The sequence below is a fragment of the Coffea arabica genome, chromosome 11e (assembly GCF_036785885.1).
Source record: "Coffea arabica cultivar ET-39 chromosome 11e, Coffea Arabica ET-39 HiFi, whole genome shotgun sequence".
NCBI classification, from domain to species: Eukaryota; Viridiplantae; Streptophyta; class Magnoliopsida; order Gentianales; family Rubiaceae; genus Coffea; species Coffea arabica.
The window spans coordinates 49,895,212-49,917,831 of NC_092331.1; the positions used below are offsets into that span (position 1 = coordinate 49,895,212).

Here is a 22,620-nt window from a genome sequence, read left to right on the forward strand (position 1 = left end):
CGTCCACAGAAGATGAAACGATTTCATTCAAATTGAGACGACTAGTCGAAGAGCATTCATATGTATGCACTGTCATGCTTTTCTTCCTTGTACATTCATTAGGTTTTGTTTATATTTTGAAGGCAGACATTTTGCTCTTCTAGCATTCAGTAATATTGATATGCTGTTTGCACATGCTTACTTGCTCTGCGGATCCACCAAACATATCTTAAAGATTGTATACATGATTGGATTGGCAAAAAATTTTCTGTGGCTGCAGTCACCCTTTTTTTCTGGAACTAGGAAACTGCATGTGAAGATGAGTAATTCTTTTTAACCTTAATGTTTTGAATTTTTGAAATAAACAAATTGATAATTGATGTCATGTTAAGCAAAGAAAATCAAAGTCATGACGTAAATGGGTGCTCAAAGTTGGACTGATTCTATGATATAGTTCTAAGAATAATCAAGAAAAGAAAGAAATCCCCTGCCAACTATGGCCATAGCTTGTGGAGAAAAGATGCAATTCACAAAGTCGTTACTAAGCCATCAAATTTCAAATTCTAAAGCAAAAAGATTGAACTAAATTTTACAAAGTCTTAGTCTACTAATAACAAAGTTGGTAGAAAAGATGAAAAGTTAGGATTAATCTTATATACACCGACAGTGTATACACTTGTAATATTAATGCATGTCATATATACAAAAATTGAAGTTTAAATTCAAATTGAAATTAAGCAACACGCATCCATACTCGCAAATGTATACAATGCCTATATATACAAGATTAACCTAAAAAGTTTTATGGTATACGAACTTTATAAATTTCTTTATTTGTCAAAGCATGTTTGTTTGGTTTCAATTCAATCTTCTTATTACTTATTACTTTCTTTCTACATATTTACTCATTCCTTATTTTCCATTTTTTTGGGTTCATTGTCTATTTTTGAGTGTGAATAATAAGAGAAAATTGTCAAAATGGTCCCTCACATTTGTAAAAAGTCTTTTTTTGGTCCCTTATTTATGAAAAGATGTGAAATGCTCCCTCACATTTGTAAATATTCCTTTTTTGATCCCTCACATATGAAAAGGTGCAAAATGATCCCTCACATTTGTAAAAAAAAAATCCTTTTTTGGTCCTTCACATTATTAAAATTTAAAATAAATATAATTTATTAAAAGTTTAATTGTATAATTTATTTGACATAATTAAAATATATTTAGGGTTAATTATAAAAATTTCTCCTAAGGTTTAACCAGTTTTGTACTTATCCTCTAACGTAATTTTTTCTTACTTTACCCCCTAAATTGTTCGTCAACTCTAACATTGCGTCACGAAAATATCAAAAAGACATTGATACCCCTAAGGGTTTATTATAGTAAATCCCCTTAAGGTATAGCTATTTTGCACTTTACCCTCTAATATCATTTTTCTCTTAAATGTCCCTAAAATCGTTCAAGGCAAAAAAGTCTAAAAAAATCAATATCCCTAACATAATAGTAAAAATTATTATATATTCATGGATATAGGTCTTGTTAAATTTTATCCCCATAATTACAAGTTTTTAGATAAAGAAAAATGTCTTGCTCATCTCATTTGATCGGGGAAAAATATTAGTGCAAAACCAAACTATAAAAATATTATTAAAGTCTATAAATGGGTTTGTTTGGATTAGAAACTATTTGGAATTTTTTTCAAAATAATAGCCTTTTTTGCAATTTGATATTTGTGAGATAAAAAGGTGGTCAAAAAATAAAAATAAAAATATGTTTAGATGCAATAAAAAATTTTAGAAAAATTTAGCAATCCAGATAAATTCTCAATAGTATCTAAGCATGATATATTAAAAGAACAACTTTGAAAACTTTGAACTCCAAATCTACCATGTTTCTCGTTTTTTATTATTAACAAAAAAAAAAAAGAGTATACTCCCATATAAAAACAATCTAGTTATCCAAGAACAACTGCAAATGCAGAGAGTAGTAGCACTGCTTAAAAGGTGAGGAAGGGTTTAGCTGGTTATAATATAAAAGAAAATTAAGATTGAAATCCCCGATCGCAAAAGAAAGCCAAAACCAGAAGAACCAGGTCTTGATTTCGAAGAGGAGAATTTACTTTTGAATGTGTTCACATCAAGGGTAAAAAGGCATTTGGTGTATGATCCTACTTAGAGACCCACAGTTGAGGGACTATTGAGCAATCCCTTCCTCGTCAGACACCAGGACGCAAACGTGCAAAACTTGGCAGATGTTATTGGAGGGTAATAGATTTCCTTGGAAACCAATTGTTCATTTCTCTATCTGTCTTTTTCACTAGCAAGTAATTACTAGCTTCTTCGTGAAGATTTCTTAGTAGTGTTTGATCAGTTTCTAGATAAATTTATATCTAGTAGCTAAAGATTTTGATATTGTACTTCTTCAAGCAATTAGCAAACTGAATTGGTAACAGTAGTACTATAGTAATCTTAGACGAAAATCTTAGATGAATAGTACTAGTAGAGAGTAATTCTTGATAGATACTATATAGTATTTTGTTTTGATTATCATGCATTGGGGAAATCGATGAAGTTTAGCATTTCAGAAGTTGGTATAAACAAATTAGTTTTCTAAGAACTTAAAGTGGTTAAAAGGGGTTAGCGTGTTGCATCTTGAAGCTTAGTTTCTTTTCCCTGAATATGTGATCTTCTCCATATCATGAAAGTTTATTTCAATAAAGATCTAGCACAAAGGTAATGAAGATAAAGGAATCAAAAAGTTTTGTAGCACCTCAACCTTCGTGTCTCAATCATATGCCACATTCTTTAGCAACAGCTTTGGCAATGTTAACATTGTCACCAGCTTTTTTTTTTTTGTACATTAATTCCTACTTTCAAACACATTTTTGTTGCATCATTGACTCCTAAGCAGATAGGATTCTTAATATCAACTATTGCATAATGTCGTTTTCTAAGAACCATTGCTGATGTTCTTAACAGCCAAACAAAGCATACGCAAAGCTTCACTAGCAAATCCATGGAGGCCATCAAAAACAACTTTTGCTAGTTTTTCAATCAAATCAACTAGTTCTCCATTGCTCTCAATAATCATGTCACACATTTGAGTATTATTTGAGATGCATCTTTACAGAATGCTTGCGTTTTACCATTTAGAAGGGCACACATGACATTTTTTCTTTCCTAAATTAAAAGGTACAACCTTTACTAGTTTGAAATACTATAATCAAATCACTGGCTAATAGGTTGTCGAGTCTGTACAATAATAAATATCTATTCAAATAGAATACAAATTTTGTATCTAGTGGTAAGTAGGGTTGAATCCACAGGGACTGAAAGAACTTAGTTTCTTCTAGAGTTCAAGATATGGGGGATTTTATAAAAAGGACAATAAACTATACTGCTTGGATATAATAAATAGCTAAAAGTTAAATGGCAAATTATTAAGACTCAAATAATATTGGACAAGCTCTAACCAAGAAGCAATTTCGAAAATGGTTCTCCTAATTGATCATCGATGCAAGAATAATTCCACTTATAAACTGATAAACAAGTTATAACTGCTAAACAAGCGATGACAGTCAATTTCTCCTTAAATTATCGATAGCCAAGGCTAATTGCGAAATAAGTCTAGGTATGGTCTTAGAGTTCAATTTTCTCATTAGTTTGAGAATTAGAAAAACCCTGTTCTAACCAAACAATACGCTATGAGGGTTGTTTCAAATTAACCCATATATTTTCTTGACACAAATCCAATTATGTCAGTTACCACTAATTTAGAATAATTAAATAATTACGGATTTAATTACTCTAATTGGTCTCAGGTTATTGAATTAGTCTAAAATCCGGACCCAGGATAATTGAATAATACAACAATCATAAGAACATAAACAGGAAATATACGGATACCAGAAAATAATAGGAAAAGTAAAATCAGTTCGATCTCACAATTTAAGTTGAACCAAATTCTCCGTTGTTCCTTGACTAGAAAAAGAGATTTAGTTCATCTCTGTTGAAATACCCTCACGTGAAATTGCAAAATTAATCCGAGCATCCTTCAATGGATTGAGAGACTAGTATGTGATGGAAGAAAGAAAAGCAAAAGCAGTCTGTCTCCTCTTTGTTGCGGCCGACCTCTCCTAAGAAAACAAAAGATAAGTCAAGAGACCTAGTGTCAATTGACTTCTTCCTATGACTAATCAGTTGCAACCAAAAAGAAAGGAAATCTACTAATTGGTAACTTTCTTATTCTTATTAAACTACTATTGTCAATTCAAATCAAACAATCAACTGATGAAATATTTGCGGCCCTACGTTGCACTTCCAATTGTCAGTTGGATATCACGCGTTATTCCCGAATTTCCTGGAGACGCTAAGTCTTGAGTAGAATGTGGCCGCGTCAAACAGCAAATGTAGTGAGGAAGAATTTGCACCTTTTACCACTCTTTGTTCCAACTCCCTACGATTAGCACAAATTCCCAAAAGTGAATAGAATCCGCCAATTAACGCACATTTGGTAAGATAATAAGAGGGAGAGAATTGTAAAATTAATGAAAAAATTACGATCTATCAATTCTTCCCACACCTAGACCATACTTGTCTTCAAGCATGAGAACAACAAACCAGCACCAACTTCCAACAATGGTTATCACTCCATCTGCCTATTGCCAAAATATCATGAAAACACACATCAAGCATCAATGGCCAAGGAACAAGGAATATCTCCTCAGTTAGCTTCTAAGCCATAGACTCCTCCAATTTATAGCTAACTAATCTAAGAAGAGAGAATGTGTGATCAACATTTAACAGCAAATGGTTTAACTATTAATCAAAATCTCAACATTAAACCCATGGATCGGTAGACTATTTTAATCATTGCATACTTACACAATTTTCACAACTTTCTCTCTCTCTTTTTTTTGTTTTTCATTTTTTAATTGAACATATTTAGTGTTTAGCCATTAAAACCTTTTGACGTGAATTCTAAGATTTGTCAAATGAAGGAACCTAGTTACTCAGCTCCCATCGCTATAAGATCACATACTCATAGGTATCACTACTTTTTGACGCGAGTATCGATACTTTTGATAAGGATCCCCGGTTACTAGGCAGTGATAACCAGCGGAGTACTATCAACATTATTCATAACCAGACAACCAAATAACTCAAGAAATCACATAAAGTAACACCAGCTTGCTTCATTTTCTCAAACATAATTTTCGACATTCACCAAAAAGATATTTCTGGACTTAACCATATTGCACTTGATACACTCTCATCACTAAGACTTGGCAATAGGAAAATTAGAGTCAACCAACCATTGTCAATCCTTGGTAATCATAGAAATGCTAACCAATAATAAAAGTAAAAAATAAAAGGAAAACATAAAAATAACAAAAAATAAAGGAAAAAAATCTTAAAAAGAACAATACCAACTGTACCACAGCTCCTCCCTACACCTAAATCTAATATTGTCCTCAATGGAAGCCATAACGTAAAAAAAAATAACTAGGACAACGAAACTTCCTTGAATATGTGGTGGAGGGTTTGGAGCAGCTATAGAATAGGTGGGAATGGCGGTGTGAAGCCAACGTGGCAGAAGTAGGCTATCAAATTTTGGGACATCTGGGCCACCTGATCGGCAATATTAGTCACCTACTCGTTCATATGGTGGACCTGTACTTGAAAGTGTTGCCACTCAGCATTAGATGATGGCGGTGGAGGAGGCACAGAAGTAGAAGGTCCAGCCGCGTCATCGGCCGCTTTAGAAGCAGAAGAGCGACCTGCACGTGTAGAAGGGCGCTGGCCCAGTGCTCGAATGGGCCCTGGGAGTGTAAATCAAAATATACCATCAATCTCCTCTACAATTCCCATTTTTTCTAGACAAATCACATCTAAAAATTTCATGTCACAGGCCAAATATAGATCATGGCTCTGAAGATTAAGAACTTCTAAATGAACTGTCATGTGTGTGATATACGACCCAAGAATCAATGGGTTATTTTTTTTGGCCAAGACTGTCTTAAACTGAAAAGCTAGCCAACAATCCAAATTCACCTTAAAATTCTGCTTCATACACCAAATAAAGAAGAACTCGGGCCTAAAAAATGTACTGGAACTATCTTTTCTACCCGAGTAACTATAGACTGAAAATCACTAAACATAACGAGAACTCGGATTCTTGAGATAAGAACTCTTAGACCTACTAAGATCATAACGGTTCCCGTCGACTAATATTTCCCTCCAAATATCGGGATAATAAGAGAAAAATGGTTCTATATAGTCACAAGCACTCTCAGTGTACTCCCTAGATTTAGCATACTGTCGATCAATTAACCCAAAGGCTAAATTGAACTCAGTAATGGAGAAACTGAACTCCTGACCCATTAAACGAAATCGAATTACATTCGAGGTAGTGACAATATATCCCGCGGACAATTCGAACTCAAAAGTAGCATAAAACTCTCTAACCAGTTCAACAAAAGCAGCCAATAAATTTCAGCAAAAGATCTCCACCCAATGGCTGAAAACATCCACTTAATCTCATCCCGAATGCCCAAGGCACCCATGATAAGCTTGTTAAGGCATTTACAAGGGATAATTCGTCGCTCACAATACATAGCGTATCTTTGTTTATCGACGGCTTTAGTGAAATTCAAATGACCCCCAAAGTGCGAGAGTGTAGAAACATGGACACCCTTACCCCTACCTAGATGTGTCCTTACACCTAAAGAAGACGGATGGTTGGTAAATTCATTCACAGGGATGATAGGTTGGGGTATAGTAGACTAAACGTTAGGAGTGTTATTTTAGAAGTGGACTTTTGCTTAACTATTGTCTCTACCAAGCAACTTAATCAGACGACTACCCAATCAAGGTAGCATTTAACCAATACTCATGTTATCAAGCACCCAAGCTAGGTACCTCACAATGAACCAAAGACCCGTCAAAAATATCAATCAAGCAAACTAGATCTATCAACCATGTCCATCAAATCAGCAATCAATTCAATAAGTATTGTCGTTGCTTAATTGAACATATAAATGCGCAATTCGCCCAACCACAAATTTAGCAGAGGCTCAAATATTTCAGCAATTTAAATCAACGGTCAAATGGCACCAAGAATTCAGCAAAATAATTTAGCAGGGACCCATAAATCAAAATTTAACACAGAACCCAAAATCTTTGCCCAATTCAATCTAGAAATCTATTCTAGAAATAGTACTCCCAAAAATAAGTAATTGACTCTAGCAAGTCAGTTAAGTAATTGGGAAAACTAAATACCTCCTTTTACTCAAACCAATATTAGAGATGCCAAGCAAACAGCGAGATTGGAGATGGCTGTGGGTGGTGGCACCGCGCGACGAACGATCGGAGAGAGAGAGGCGGAGCGCCGGCCAAGCAGTGACGACAATACAACAGTGGCGATGGGGCGGCGTGAGAAAACGGCGGTGTGACAGTGATGAGGATAACAGCAGCAACCAATGAGCGAAGGGGGCGGCGCGTGACGAACGATCGAAGAGAGAGAGGCGGAGTGTCGGCTGAGCAACGGCGACAAGACGACGGTAGCGATGGCGCGGCGTGCGGAGGCGGTGGCAGTGTGGGTTTCAGCCGAAAGGAGAGAAAAGGGAAAAAGAAAAAGAAAAGAAAAGAAAAGTGTTTTTGAACTTTTTTTTTTACTTACCCTTCCCTAGGACATGACTTGGGCACGTCTTGAGGGTAGGAACCCTTCTAACAATGAACTTGTTGAATTGAAAGTTACCAGTACCCTCTAGACGCGGACATGTTATATCAGTCAATCTGCTCCAAAATCGAGGTGGGAGCTATCCAGGCGAGTTGGCGTAGGTACATCATGATGGTAGGAACCCTTCTGACGAAGAACTTGAGAATTTGCACATTATCACGTGCCCTGTTGATGTGAGCATGTCATGTCAAGAGAACGTTTACTAATCATCAACAGTAGAAAATTAAACAAAAAAATTGTGAAAATTTTAAGAGAAACATATTGAAACAGATAATATAATTTAACAAACAACTAAAATGAATTGGGTTGCCTCCCAAGAAGTGTTTTTCTTTAATATCTTTGACTAGACATTGTCAATCGTGCTTAATGCTCATGAGATGGATTTTCAAGGTGCATCATCTCTACCTTTTCTACTAAAAATCTTTCATAATAAAGTTTGAGAAGGTGTCTATTGACAACAAATTTTTTCTCGATCTTTAAATTTTGTATTTCTTTTGCACCATAATAGAAGATATTAGTAACAAGAAAAGAACCAATCCAATGAGAACGTAATTTACTTGGAAATAACTTAAATCTCAATTGGTAGAGAAGAACTTTCTGGCCAACGACAAAGATTTTTTTAGAAATTTGCTAATCATGAAAAACTTTATTTTCTCCTTATAGATTTTCGCGTTCTCATAGGTATCGTTTCGAATTTCTTCTAACTCTTGTAATTCCAAATTCCAATGAACTCCAACCTCTGCTAAATCCATATTGCACAGCTTTATTGCCCAAAACGTTCTGTGTTCGAACTCCACTGGCTGGTGGCATGGTTTTTCAAATACCAATTGATAAGAAGACATCTTTATAGGTGTCTTGTATGTTATCCGATAGGTCCAAGGCGTGTTCTCCAACCTTTGACTACAATCCTTTGTATCGGGGCACACCATTTTCTCCAAGATAGATTTTATTTCCCTATTTGAGACCTCTGCCTAGCCATTAGTCTGTGAATAATACGATGCCGAGATTTTATGAATGACACCATACTTTCAGAATAATGCAGCTATCGTTTTGTTACAGAAGTGTATTTCACTGTCGCTAACAATGGCTCTTGACATTCCAAAACGTACAAAAATATTGGACTTGATAAAATTTGATACCACTCTCAAATAGTTAGTATGGGTGACTTTAGCTTCTATTCATTTGGAAACATAATCAACAATCAATATTATATAGAGAAAACCAAATGACGTGGGAAAAGGACCTATAAAGTCGATCCCCCAACTATAAAAAATTTCAACAAAAAACATGAAAGTTTGAGACATTTGATCTCTATGGAAAATGTTATCTATTTTTTGACATTTGTTACAAGACTTATGTAGGCATCTTTAAACAGTGAAACTCAGTAGAACCCGCTCTCTAACACCTTACGAGTCATTCTCTTTGGTTTAAAGTGATCTCCACAAGGGAAAGAGTGACAAAAAATTAGAATCAAATAGTATTCATTTTTACTTACACACCTTCGCATTATTTGATCCGTACAATACTTCCACAGTTACGGATCGTCTCATATGAAGTATTTGATGTCATTTCTTAGTTTGTCCCTCTTCGGTTTAGGCCAACTTGCAGAAAATTTGTCAGTTATTAGGTAATTGACTAAATCAACATACCAAGACAATTTAGAATTTAGAAAAAATAATTGTTTATCGGGGAAAGTATCTCTCAATGAAACATTCTCCTCTTCAACTGGTATGCGGATCAGATGATCAGCTACTAAATTTTTCGATCATCTTTTATCCTTGATCTCTGAGTCGAACTCTTGTAGAAACAATATCCATCTCATTAGTCTTGGCTTCGCGTCTTTTTCTTCAACAAATATCTCAGAATTGCATGATCAGAATATACAACGACTGTAACTCCTAGTACATACGACATAAATTTCTCTAAAGCAAAGACAACTGCTAAAAATTCTTTCTCTATGGTGGAGTAATTCAGTTGAGATCCATTCAAAGTCCCTGATGCATAGTAAATGGTGTGGGTTGTTTTTCCTATTCTCTGCCTCAACACTGCTCCCATTGCATGGTCACTAGCATCACATATGATCTCAACTAGGAGACTCCAATCCGGAGGTTGAAGAATTGGGGTTGAAATCAAGAGTTCTTTCAATTTGTTGAATGCCTCCTTGCAATCTTCATTGAACTCAAATATCACATTCTTTTGCAATAGCCTGAATAGAGATGCTCTATTGAGAAATATTTGATGAATTTGTGATAGAAGCCTACATGTCTAAAAAAAAGAACACACTTCCCACATGCTTGCAGGGTAAAGTAAAGCAGAAACAATATCTATCTTAACTTTATCAACTTCTATGCCCCTGGATGACACTACATATCCTAAAACTATTCCTTGTTCAATTATAAAATAACTTTTTTCAGTTGAGCACTAGGTTAGTTTTTATACACTCTCTTAAAATTAGTTTCAAATTGTCAAGACAACTACCGAAACTATCACGATACATGTTAAAGTAATCCATAAATACCTCTATAATTCTCTCTACATATTCAGAGAAGATACTTACCATGCATCTCTAGAAAGTCGCAGGGGTATTACATAACCCGAAAGGCATTTGTTTGTATGCAAAGGTTCTTAATGAGTACATAAAGGTGATTTTCTCCTGGTCCTCTGGTGCAATTGCGATATGAAAGTAACCTTAGAAATCATCTAAAAAATAATAGTAAATTCGACATACTAACTGTTCAATTATTTGATTAATAAAAAGGAGAGAGAAGTGATCTTTTTTTGTGACGGTATTGAACTTGCGATAGTCTATACACTGCCGTTATCCGGTGAGTTTTCGGACTGGAACTAACTCGCCCTCTTGATTAGCTTCTACTGTCACCCCAGCTTTTGTCAGAACTTCCTGTATTAGACTTACCCATGGACTATCTAATATAGCATAAATAATCCTTACATCCAGCAATTTAATATTTCTTTCTTTACTATCTCCATCATAAGCGGGTTCAACCTTCTTTGATCTGGTAAGGATTTCAACTCTACAATCGGTGCCTGCACAATAGAGGATAATAATTTCTGGTGAGACTCTGGCATGAAAATGGGTGCAAGTTCATACCTTATTGTTGTAGTTGCTAGAAAGTGTAGTGCCCCGACCATATTCTGCAATTCACCACTTAATTTCACACCAAGAGTTATTTCTAATCCAAGGTGCTTGGTTATTACTACCTCTAGCTTATCTCTGCTATTAATTTTAAAAATTTCCTGTACCACAGGATCAATGATACTCATAACAAAAACAGAATTAGAATTAGAAGTAAAGGGATATTTCATGATCTTAAATATGTTAAAATGAACAATTTCTCCATCGAACTCCATAGATAGAATGCCCTTGTTAATATCAATTTTGATTTGAGTTGTGCTTAAAAATGGTCTATCTAATAACAAAGGTGATGGATTTGGGGAATGATCATCATCCATATTTAGGAGATAAAAGCCAGTTGGGCAAACCAATTCATTAATATTAACTAAAACATCCTTAATCAGTCCATCAGGGTATGCATTTGTTCGGTCCATCAATTGAATTATAATACCGATTTCTTTCAATGGTCCTAGATTTAAAGAAACATATATGAATTTTGGTATAACATTAATTGATACTCCTAAATCTAACATGACATTTCTAATAAAAGTGCTTCCTATCCTACATGGGATAATAAACATATCTGGGTCTCCGCATTTGGGTGGGAGTTTCCTTTGAAGTACTGTTAACATGTTCTCCCCCACAATAACTCTTTCATCTCATTTTAGTCTCTTTCTATTGACGCACAAGTCCTTCAAGAATTTTGTATATTTTGGTACTTGTTTGATTGCATCCAACAAGGGGATAATTATTTCTACCTTATGAAATATTTCTAAAATCTCCTTCTCCTTATCTTGTTTTTTTGGCTTCTCCAACCTGTTAGGAAAAGATGGTGAAGTAGATCGAACTTTAATCATTGAATTAGGAATTAGCTCTGGAGTTGCGCTTCTCATTCCTTCCTCCTCAAGCTCCTTCTCATTCCGATCTTCACTTTTATCTTTCGGAGACACGAGTTCAGATCCCTCCACTTCTCTTCCACTCCTCAAAGTTATGACGCTTACATTCTTTGGATTTATTTCGGGTTGAGATGGTAATTTTCCTTGATCTTAGGATTCCAAACGATTAATCGATATCGCCATCTAACAATTTGATTTCGTATCTCCTGTATGTTAGAGTCCGTCTTTTACTGATGCTGAATAATGCTTGCAGCTAATTGTTTCATCAGCTCTTCCAAAGAAGGACCCGAATCGGAAGAGAAAGATTGCGGTCGGGATTGATACTGTTGCTGGTACCCTTACTATCTATTCGGTATAAAATTTTGCTGTCTATTTCCTCCATAGTTAAGGTTAGGATGATCCTTCGAACCTGAATTGTATATGTTAGAATATGGATCATACTGCTTTCTTGGCGCGGGTGCGTGACCAGCCAGATTTACCTGCTCAACACTCTCCTCTTGAAGCGTTAGACACATGTCCGTGGTGTGTCCTCCACTGGTATAAATTTCACATGCCCTGGCCTATGGTGTGCGTCCTACAACCAATTGCATAACAAAAGATGTCAATTCAAACAATTGCTGCAACATAGATGAAGTCTCCACCTTATTCACTTTACTCGTCGGGATATCTTCGTGTGTATTAAACTGTTGTGAGTTCTCGGTCATACCCTTAATCAATTCACATGCTTCTCTGGGGTTTTGTTGACTAATTCCCCTCCACTTGAAGTATCAATAATGCTCCTATCTTGGGAAAGTAAACCCTCGTAGAAGTATTGATTTAGCAACTGCTCACTTATTTGGTGCTGAGAGTATTTGATGCACAACTTCTTGAATCACTCCCAATAGTCATAAAGAGACTTTTAAGGGTGCTGTTTAATGCCACATATCTCTTTTCTCAGACTGGCAGCTCTAGATGCAGGAAAATTTTTTTCAAAAATTTCTTCTTTTCAAAAATTTCTTCTTCAACTACTTCCAAGTTATGATACTACCCAGTGGTAGATAAAAATCAATTCTTGGCAGAATCCTTGAGAGAGAAAGGGAATGCTCTCATCTTTATCTATTTTTCATTAATCCCTGGAAGTTTTATACTTGTGTACACTACATCAAACTCTTGCAAGTGCTTGTGAGACTCCTCACCTGGAAGACCATGAAAAGAGAGTAAAAGATGAATTAAACCAAATTTTAACTCAAAAGGTGTATTATCATTTAAATTTGGGAAAGTAATGCATAATGGGATTTAGATCAGGGGCATCCAACTCCTTTAATGTTAGTACATTTGCCATGGCTGCATCTTCTTGATTGAAATCACCGAAAGAGTTTGTTGGTTCAACTTTTGGATTGTGCCTCTAAGATGCAGCGACTTACTGTTCCTTTCTTTGTTGTCTGGTTTCCTTCCTTATTCTACGCACAATCTTCTCTATTTCAAGATCGAAAATTAATTCGTCTGTACGAGAAGAGCAAGGCATAAATAAAAAAAAGCCAGAAAATTAAAAATAAAATGAATTCAAAAATAGACTAATTAAATAACGCTAGTCCTCGGCAACGGCGTAAAAAATTAATAGGTTATTTAGTCTGTACAATAATAAATACCTGTTCAAATACAATACAAATTCTGTATCTAGTAGTAAGTAGGGTCTAATTCACAAGGATTGGAAGAACTTAGTTTCTTTTAGAGTTCAAGATATGGGAAATTTTATAAAAATGACAATAAACTGTACTACTTGAATATAGTAAATAATCAAAAGTTAAATAGCAAATTGTTAATACTCAAATAATAGTGGACAAACTCAAGCCAAGAAATAACTTCAAAAATGGTTGTCCTAATTTATCATTGATACAAGAATAATTCCACTTATAAATTGATAAACAAGTTATAACTACGAAAAAAGCAATGACAGTCAATTTCTTCTTAAATTATCGATAGCCAAGGTTCGACCGTTAGCTATTACCCTAATTGCGAAATAATTTTAGGTACGACCTTAGAGTTCAATTTTTCAATTATTTTAAGAATTAGATAAATCCTGTTCTAACCAAACAACACGCTACGAAGGTTGCTTCAAATTAGCTCGTATGTTTCTCAGACACAAATCCAATCATACCAGTTACCACTAATTTCGAATAACTAAATAATTACGAATTTAATTACTCTAATTGGTTTCAAATTATCGAATTAGTCTAAAATTCGGACCTAAGATAATTGAATAATACAATAACTATAAGAACATAAAGTAGGAAATATACAAATACTAGAAACTAATAGGAAAAAGTAAAATAAGTTCGATCTCACAATTTAAGTTGAACCAAATCCTCTGTTGTTCCTTGACTAGAAAAAGAGATTTAGTTCATCTCTGCTGAAATAACCTGATGTGAAATTATAAAATTAATCTGAGGCATCCTTCAATGGATCAAGAGAGTAGTATGCGATGGAAGAAAGAAAAGCAAAAGCAAGTCTGTCTCCTCCTTGTTGTGGCCGACCTTTCCTAAGAAAACAAAAGATAAGTCAAGAGACCTAGTCTCAATTGACTTCTTCCTATGACTAATCAGCCACAACCAAAAAGAAAGGAAATCTACTAATTGGTAACTTTTCTATTCTTGATAAACTACTATTGTCAATTGAAATCAAACAATTAACTGATGAAATATTTGCGGCCCCACATTGCACTTCCAATTGTCAGCTGGATATGACACATCATTCCCGAGTTTCCTGGACACGCTAAGTCTTGAGTATAACGCGACCGCACCAAATAGCAAATATAGTAAGGAATTTGCACCTTTTTACCACTCTTTGTTCCAACTCCCCGCGATTAGCACAAATTCTCAAAAGTGAATAGAATTTGCCAATTAACGCACATTGGTAAGATAATAAGAGGGAAAGAATTGTAAAATTAATGACAAAATTGCGTCCTATCACCGGCCAACCATAATCATATTGTTGATTTGATGGGTGTACCCAAGATAGATTGCTTTCTATTCTTATCTCTTACCATTCCGGCACCTATTTTTATAGATTGCTTTCGTTTTTTTATATCTTACCATCTTAGCACTTATTTTTATCTCTTATTTTTTATAGATTGCTTTCTATTCTATCCGTCCATTGGTTTGTATCTCTTTTATCTTTTCCAAATGTCCAAATACACTCGAGTTTATATTATGAAATATTACCTGCAATAGAATACTTAATGCTTAAAGCATTCCTAGATATACCTGAGTTGATAGCACCTATCTGTTCATTAGTTTGTATCTCCTTTTCTTTACCAAACGTCCAAATATACCTGAGTTGATAGCATCTATCGATCCATTAGTTTGTATCTCTTTATCTTTACCAAATGTCCACATCTTATTAACAACCATATGGTTTGTTATTAGTAAGCAATTTTATCCATGGAGATGCAAGTAGCAAAACCCATTGTCTCACATGTAGAAAAATGTGTCACTATTGTCTTGTCATCCAACAATTTCTTCATTGCAAATGCAAGACTTAATGTCACAGTCAAGGTAAACCTTCTTGAACTCCAACAACAATAACAGTTAATGTTATTTCACAATAATTTAAAAGTGTAAGGGCATCACTGGAATTTCATTTCGTGAATTCATATGAATAGCTTTTTCCACTAGAAATCTGGCTAGCAGCACTGTAATAGTTAATAAATAGAATATATCATTCCTATTTTGCCAATTTCACTTGTATTGGGGTCTTATCTCTTCCATTTTCACTTAGAGTCTCTGTCAACTTGTCTCATTGAATTCTTGTACGTTGGTTCCTACTAGAATAAAAGACATTGTTGGTTTTAAAGCATAAACTACTAAATAACACTTAGTATTGCCAAATAAAAAAGCCCACAAAAACCTTGTATTATGGGCTGAAAATAAACTTAGGTTATTCATGTATCAATTCATTATTTACAGTGTTTACTAGCAATATAAGTTTTAACTAGCAAATTTTCATAAAAAAATCTCAACAAAACTACTTGCTAACAAATTAACATAATCTTCTACTTAACAAATCTTTAAAAAAATATTTGTTTACAGCTGAAAATGATATTATATTAATAAATATCCCAACAACTACATTTATTCAATAATTAACTAAATTATTCTAGTACTAAATGAATCTAGAAAAATCTATACAAGTTGGCATATCTCAACACTCCTTGCCACTTTTGTTGTAGATCCTCAAATGTCTTCTTAAGTATTCAAACCTTATTTTAGACAATGTCTTCGTAAAAATGTCTACAAGCTAGTCATTTGTTATGCAATAAACAACGTCTTTCAGTTTATTAAACCAAACTTCAAAATTAGCAATAAATTCCTTGACATAACCAAATGACTGCTTTGAAATTTAAAAGTGAAACTCCTATACATAGTAGACAAACCTGAATAAGAAGTTTATAACACACAAGATGATTGTTATGAGAGACATAAAACAATCATGATAATTTTTGTATGGCTTTTTGATCGACAAATTCCTACAAGTGCATAGAGTCGATTGTAGTAATAAAATCATCTAGAGTCTTTCAGGGGTTAAATCTACAGGAGTGAGTTAATTTTCTACTTTAATTATTCTAGCAAATATCTAAAGTTAAATTCAAAGGATTTAAATCACCAATTAAGGAGAAAAATATGTAATCATGTTAAATAAAATAATTGCTGAGAAAATTATTGGTAAGACACTATGATTTCAAATTTTGATCTAGAATTTGAATTAGTTATCCAACTAATTTATTAAATCCTAAGAATATATCACACAAATGTATTTTAGATTATTTCTCGATACATTTAAATTGTGTTTAACTAAATCTCACGTCTCTCTCAAGATCATAAATATTTAATCAAATCCTTTAAGATCTTAGGTGATTTGACTACGTCATGCAAACACTTACCTACTCTCATAATTAGGCTAAGTATGTTTATCTAGAGGATGATTGTGTATCCCTTTTTAGTTCAATACAAACTCTAAAAGCATGTCTATGGTAGCCAAACACAAACATATAATTAAATTAAGGCAAAAATAAAGAATTAAACTTAGATAAATAATCAAAACTCATTCACAAAATCCTAACCCTAGAATGGAATTAGTTTAACATATTCATTGTAAAAACCAAGAATTGAACGAGTAAAATACATGTATGAAGGTAAAAGTAAAGAAAACTTCTCCATTTTCCCTGCCCCAATCTCCGTCTTGAACTCTCTTTGATTCCATGCTTTGATCCCATTCTTGATCTCCCGAGAATGAGTTGTATGTGATGAACTAATGCTAGTATAATATGTTTCCCACCCTCAAAATGACCTAGAATATCTCTATTTATAGTTTCTTAAAGGTGTATCCCAAATATAGTAGGATTAGGCTTATTGGAGTTGAAAAATCATTTCATGTCACTTTCTGATGAAGACCAGCCCAATGACTGGTCCAATGTCTAGCACCAGTTGTCAAAAATTGATTGAGATCAGAGAAACTCTAGTGTGAAAATCAAATGCACAACCAGTATTAGTCATCAGGGATCTATGCACTGATTACCTAGGATCTGCATCCGTACACGAATCCTTTTTGACCAATGGCCCTTGTTCCTTTTTTCGTACCTTCTTCCTGTGCTGCTTCTTTGCTCAATCCATCTTGCTAAGATTGGTGCATTTTCTCCCTAATTAAACTCTTCACCTATCAAAATAATATACGAACAAAATTAAATAGTTTCTATTCAAATTAACATTCAAATATTATAGTTAACAAGCAACTTATACAAACAAAAATACTATGCTTTATGCCTTACCACTTTTCATCAACTTGGTCAGCATCATCTTTGGATAAATTCTCATGAATAATCATAACATAAGCTTCTTTGATGAATTCATCAATGATCTCCTCCAAGATTTTATCAATATCTGAATCTTTTAGTTCATAGTACTGTACCTTAGAATTATCAATTTTCTTCTCGAACAGTACTATCCAACATTCAATAGATTTTAATTAATTTATGTACATACAAAGCATCAAAAATAATTTTAGTACCTAAACCATAATCAACACTTTCTTTGCCTTTTACCTTAATATAACATTTATTTCCAATTCTGACTTTGAAGATTTGTGATTTGTCAAGCTTTCTAAATATAGATTCATCGTATCACATGTGATGAGTGCAACCACTGTCTATTAGTCAAGTTTCAGCATTGAAATTATTACTAGCAAAACAAGTGACCATGAAAAGTTGCTCCTCCTCAACCATCTAGTTTGATGTCCTCCTTTTCCTTTGTTTTTGCAAACTTTCTCCATATGTTCCATTTGTTTATAAAACCTACATTAAATGTCAGGGCTAAACCAAGAATATGTTGAAAGATGTGAGGTTTTCTTATAGTATGGACATGGAGGATTTTCACCATGTTTCTTTTTATTTTTGCTATTTTTCACCTGCTTATTTCTATCACCTTGTTGAGTTTGATCTTCATTTGTTGCCTAAAAAGCATTTTCGATGACTTTCTCAATTCTTATGACTCTTCTTTGTTCTTGTCATTCTAAAGCATTGACAAATTCTGGCAAGGTCATTTGAGAGAGATCCCTTGAATTTGGTTTCAAATCTTTCCAGTAAGCCCACCAAAACTTTCTCCACAACTTTGCTGTCCAGCAACTATTCTCCAATCGACCTAATTTTATTCATAATAGTTAAAAGTTTATTAGAGTATGCTTTAATGTTTTCTGTGTTTTTCATCTTAAGAAGTTCAAATTCTCGCATAAGATTCAAGTCTTGTATCTGTCTTATTTTGTTATTGCTTTGGAAAGCAACATTGAGAGTATCCCAAGCTTTCTTTGCAATTTCACAAACCATAATTTTTGTGAATAGTGCACGTATCACGAGTGAGTGGATACATGTTATGGACCTTATGGTGTTTGATCTCTTTTTGACTGCATCCCTATGGGCTCTCATCTATGCAATCGTTGGATCTTTGGATAGTATAGGAACAAGATCGTTTTCCACCATATACTAAAGTTACTAGCTATGAAAGAGGACCTCAATTTGATAGCCCAAATTTGATAATTGTCACCAGTGAAAATTGAAGAGTTGGACAAAAAATTGTTTCCTGGCATTTCAAATTTGAAGGCTTAAGTATATAGTTTGACACTAGAAAAAGAATCTTTACCAATTTTACTCACTCTGAAAAAAGACATAGGCCCTTAAAGATTTAGACTTTTGATACCACTTCGTTGGTTTATAGAGCATAAACTACTAAACAATACTTAGTATGCCAAAAAAAAAGCTCACAAAAGACTCATGTTGTAGGTTGAAAACAAACTTATGTTCTTTACTCATCAACTCACTATTTATAGTTTTTACAAACAACAAACTAACATAGTTTCCAATTAGCAAATCTCCATAAAAATATTAGCGAAACTACTTGTGAACAAATTGACATAATTTTCTATTTTACAAATCTTAGCAAAAAAATTTGTTAACAGCTAAATATGATCTTCTGTTAACAAATATCTTAACAACTGCATTTATTCAATAATTAACTAAATTATTCTATTACTAAATAAATGTAGAAGAATCTGCGAAAGTTGGCATATCTCAACTTTCTCACACTCCCACGAGACAAGCTTGATTGATGAATCAACAAGCTATATCCGAATTTTAATAATTTTCTTTTCTCTACCTAAATCCTTGAACTGCAAAGATTAATTGCAGTTCTTGTAGTGACACGTCCTTTGTGATACCCCAAATTTTAGACAATGTTTTTCCCTCGTTCTTTTAAAATTTTGATTTAGTTCTTTTGTCTTGTTTTAAAACATTGTTTTTTTAATTGGACATTTTAAATTTAAATCAAAACCCTAGATTACTTGTGACTAATCGGTTTTCTTAAATTTCTCATGTTCTAATCGAAACCCTACTTTTAATGGAATTGTAAAATCCCGCACATTTTCTTAAAATTCCTTTTACTTGGAAATTATTACTTTAAAATAGCCTCACTACCCAATTACCCCACAATAAGTGCAAATGAATATAGAAATAAGGGTTTTTCCTTTTCATTTTCAAGTTAGCGCGAATTAGGGTTTTACGCCTATCCGTGGTGTGACTATCTGGTACGAAGTGTGGATCAAATTTGGTAATTAAGAGTGAATTTTAGATGATATTAAGTGTGTGATTAGAAGTGGTAATAATAAGTTAGTGAATTATAAGTTAAAACCCTAGTATATGCGATTTAAGGAAAATCGCCTCAAACCGATGAGTACCGTTCACTACCGATTGAACATGCCATTTGACCACCATTTTTATCAAGTTAATCTCCTTGATATTAGAGCTTAAATATCAGCTCAAAATCTGATCTTGAGGGCCGAAATTTTTGACTTGGAAAACAAGAGAAAAGAAAAAAATATTGGATTAACCAAAGTGTGACACTTGTTGGTTACTTAGAGACCTTTGACCAAGCCAATTTTCTTTGCTTCTTATCTTCACTTTGGCTCCATTTCTTCACCATTTTTCCTTGGTTTGGCCTAGAGCAAGAGAGGGAGAAAGAGTGAAGAGAGCTTTCCATTTCAACCTTGAATCAAGCCTTGTGAGTGAAACCAAGAAAACCTAAACCGATTAACTTATAGGTTGAGAGCTTGGGAAGCTTAAGGAACCAAAAATTTCAAGGAGAAGTGGAGGATAACTCTAGTAAGCTTTGTTTTTGAGGTAATATGGCTGACCACTCTTTTCTTTTTCCTTAATCATGTTGGAGTTGCTTAGTAGCTTGTATTTGTAGTTGTAATGCTTATATCAAGTGATTTTGGATGGTTGGGGTGATGAATTTGAGTTAGGTTTGAGATTCACTTATCATACTTGTTGTATGGGTGGTATATGATGTATATAAGTTGGTATAAGAGGTGGTAGTGATGGTTTCAAGCTAAAAATGAGATTTATACCTTGATTGTAGCAAATTTCCAGAATTGAAGTTAAGGTATACCCTGTTTTGTCTGGTTCTAGTTCACCATGATAGAGACCGAATCAGGCTTGGTACAAAACATGAAAGTTGTAGATAATGATATCTTATAGTTGCCTGTAAAATTTCAGATCAATCCGAGTACTGTAGCATGTAAAACAACAAAAATACCTCTGACTGCCATAGGTAGAACTTTAGGGACAGTTTTGACATTTCACCAATCTGACCGCATCTGTTTATCCTGATGCGTAATGAACTAGCATTTGGTCAAAACATAGAAGTTGTAGTGCTATGTCTTAGCTTTCCAACGCCCCTAAAAACGTCTTAATCGGACTTTGGTAGCCTGAGTTATTGTTAGTTATTCATAGTGCGGTTAACTAGCCCGAATGTGAGATTCTGGTTCTGTAATTTGAAATTTTGACCTAGATACACTCCGAACTGGACTGAGTGGTCTTCATCAAAGTTTTAGGTCTTTATCTTAGCTTCGAAATGGTATAACTTGCACCCCAATCTGATAAGCGTAGCCTAGGTTGTGTCCGTTACGTAAAACAACGTCAAATTTGTCTTTTGTTTCTTGACTTAAACTTCATTTCCGGACATCTTCCTAGTTTGATTTTGTACTTGTATGACTTTGAGCCTATTGAACGGCTATGGAAATGAGATGATTTTGTGTATGACTTTGGGACTGATTGAGGAAAAGAATGAAGCCACAAATGGCTGAAAAATAGGTCAATACAAAGGGCGTGCTGCCCAAATTTACGCTCGAAACCTAGGTAGATATACTTGCGACTCGAGTAAGGCTTGAGAGCGAATACCACATAAATCATCTAGGATATTTGCGTCTTTTGTTATCGAGGTATATAAGTTAGAACTTGGCCGATCTTGTACTCTTGGAAAAATGAAATTTACGACTAATAGAAATACGTTTTCTCCATTTCTTCGACTCAAATGGTATTTCAAAATATAATTGATTCAAAGTTTCAAAGTTTTAAGAGCGAGCATGACCTTTTCGGAATTTAATCAGTATCTTGAATACTACTTAAGCGAATTGCATTTACTTGATTTTATTGAAACGAGACTCCTATGTTTCGAACTCTAGAGAGTTTTACATTCGCAAATGATATTTTATCGCAGATTTGGACTCCAACCAAGGAGTTGGACCTGAACGTGACTTTTGAGAGGCACTAGACCTTTGGTGAGTGCTTCTAAATACCTGGTTGAACTGGAAACTTGTTTCTAATATGTGATCAATATGATTAAATGATATGTGATTTGTTTGATCGGACAAGAGTGTACTTTATCGCACTTGTCCTAATATAGTAAATATTTGTTTATTGTTGCAATTAACTTGATATACTTGTATTTGAGCTGTAAGTGCGGAGCGGCAGTATGTACCACACTCAATCCGAATGGGAGGTGCCTCTCATTCCCGTCTTCATACTTTTATTTTGATTCAGTCGATTAGAGATGTTATCTCATTGACAATCTTGAGAACCCAAACCCCACTGGCTAGTTAATCGAGTCGAGTCAGTAAGGGTTTGGTCGATTAGATAACGAACAATGGGTAGTTAGTGATGTCGAGTGGAGTGTTATCTTCTCGACTAATCAGTATACTCGAGTATTACCACCAATGTTTATTGAGAATTTTGGGCCCAGTAGGGGGTGTGAATGGTGGACGGAGAGTAGTGTAAGTGGTGTTCTACTGGATTGGTTACTTACTTGAAGGTTGACGGAGTGTCAACTATTACTTGATCAAACTCTGGTGATGCAATAGGAATTTGGCTCCTGAGAGCCATCCGTATCTTTATACTTTGGAATGATTAGTACTTATCGTATTATTGTTTTGTTTTAAAAGAAAACCTTTACACTCGCTCATTTTGAGATTTACTATTTGAAGTATTATTGCTCATTTTTATGAACCTTTCATGCT

The 22,620-nt window shown here is 34.3% G+C and overlaps 1 non-coding gene across 1 annotated transcript; it reads left to right on the plus strand.

The window, feature by feature from the left end:
* The first annotated feature begins 12,578 nt into the window (after window positions 1–12,578).
* Window positions 12,579–12,685, plus strand: LOC113719752 (small nucleolar RNA R71). Its single transcript, XR_003455009.1, has one exon. It is a non-coding gene; the product is annotated as a small nucleolar RNA R71 (small nucleolar RNA).
* The last annotated feature ends 9,935 nt before the right edge of the window (window positions 12,686–22,620 follow it).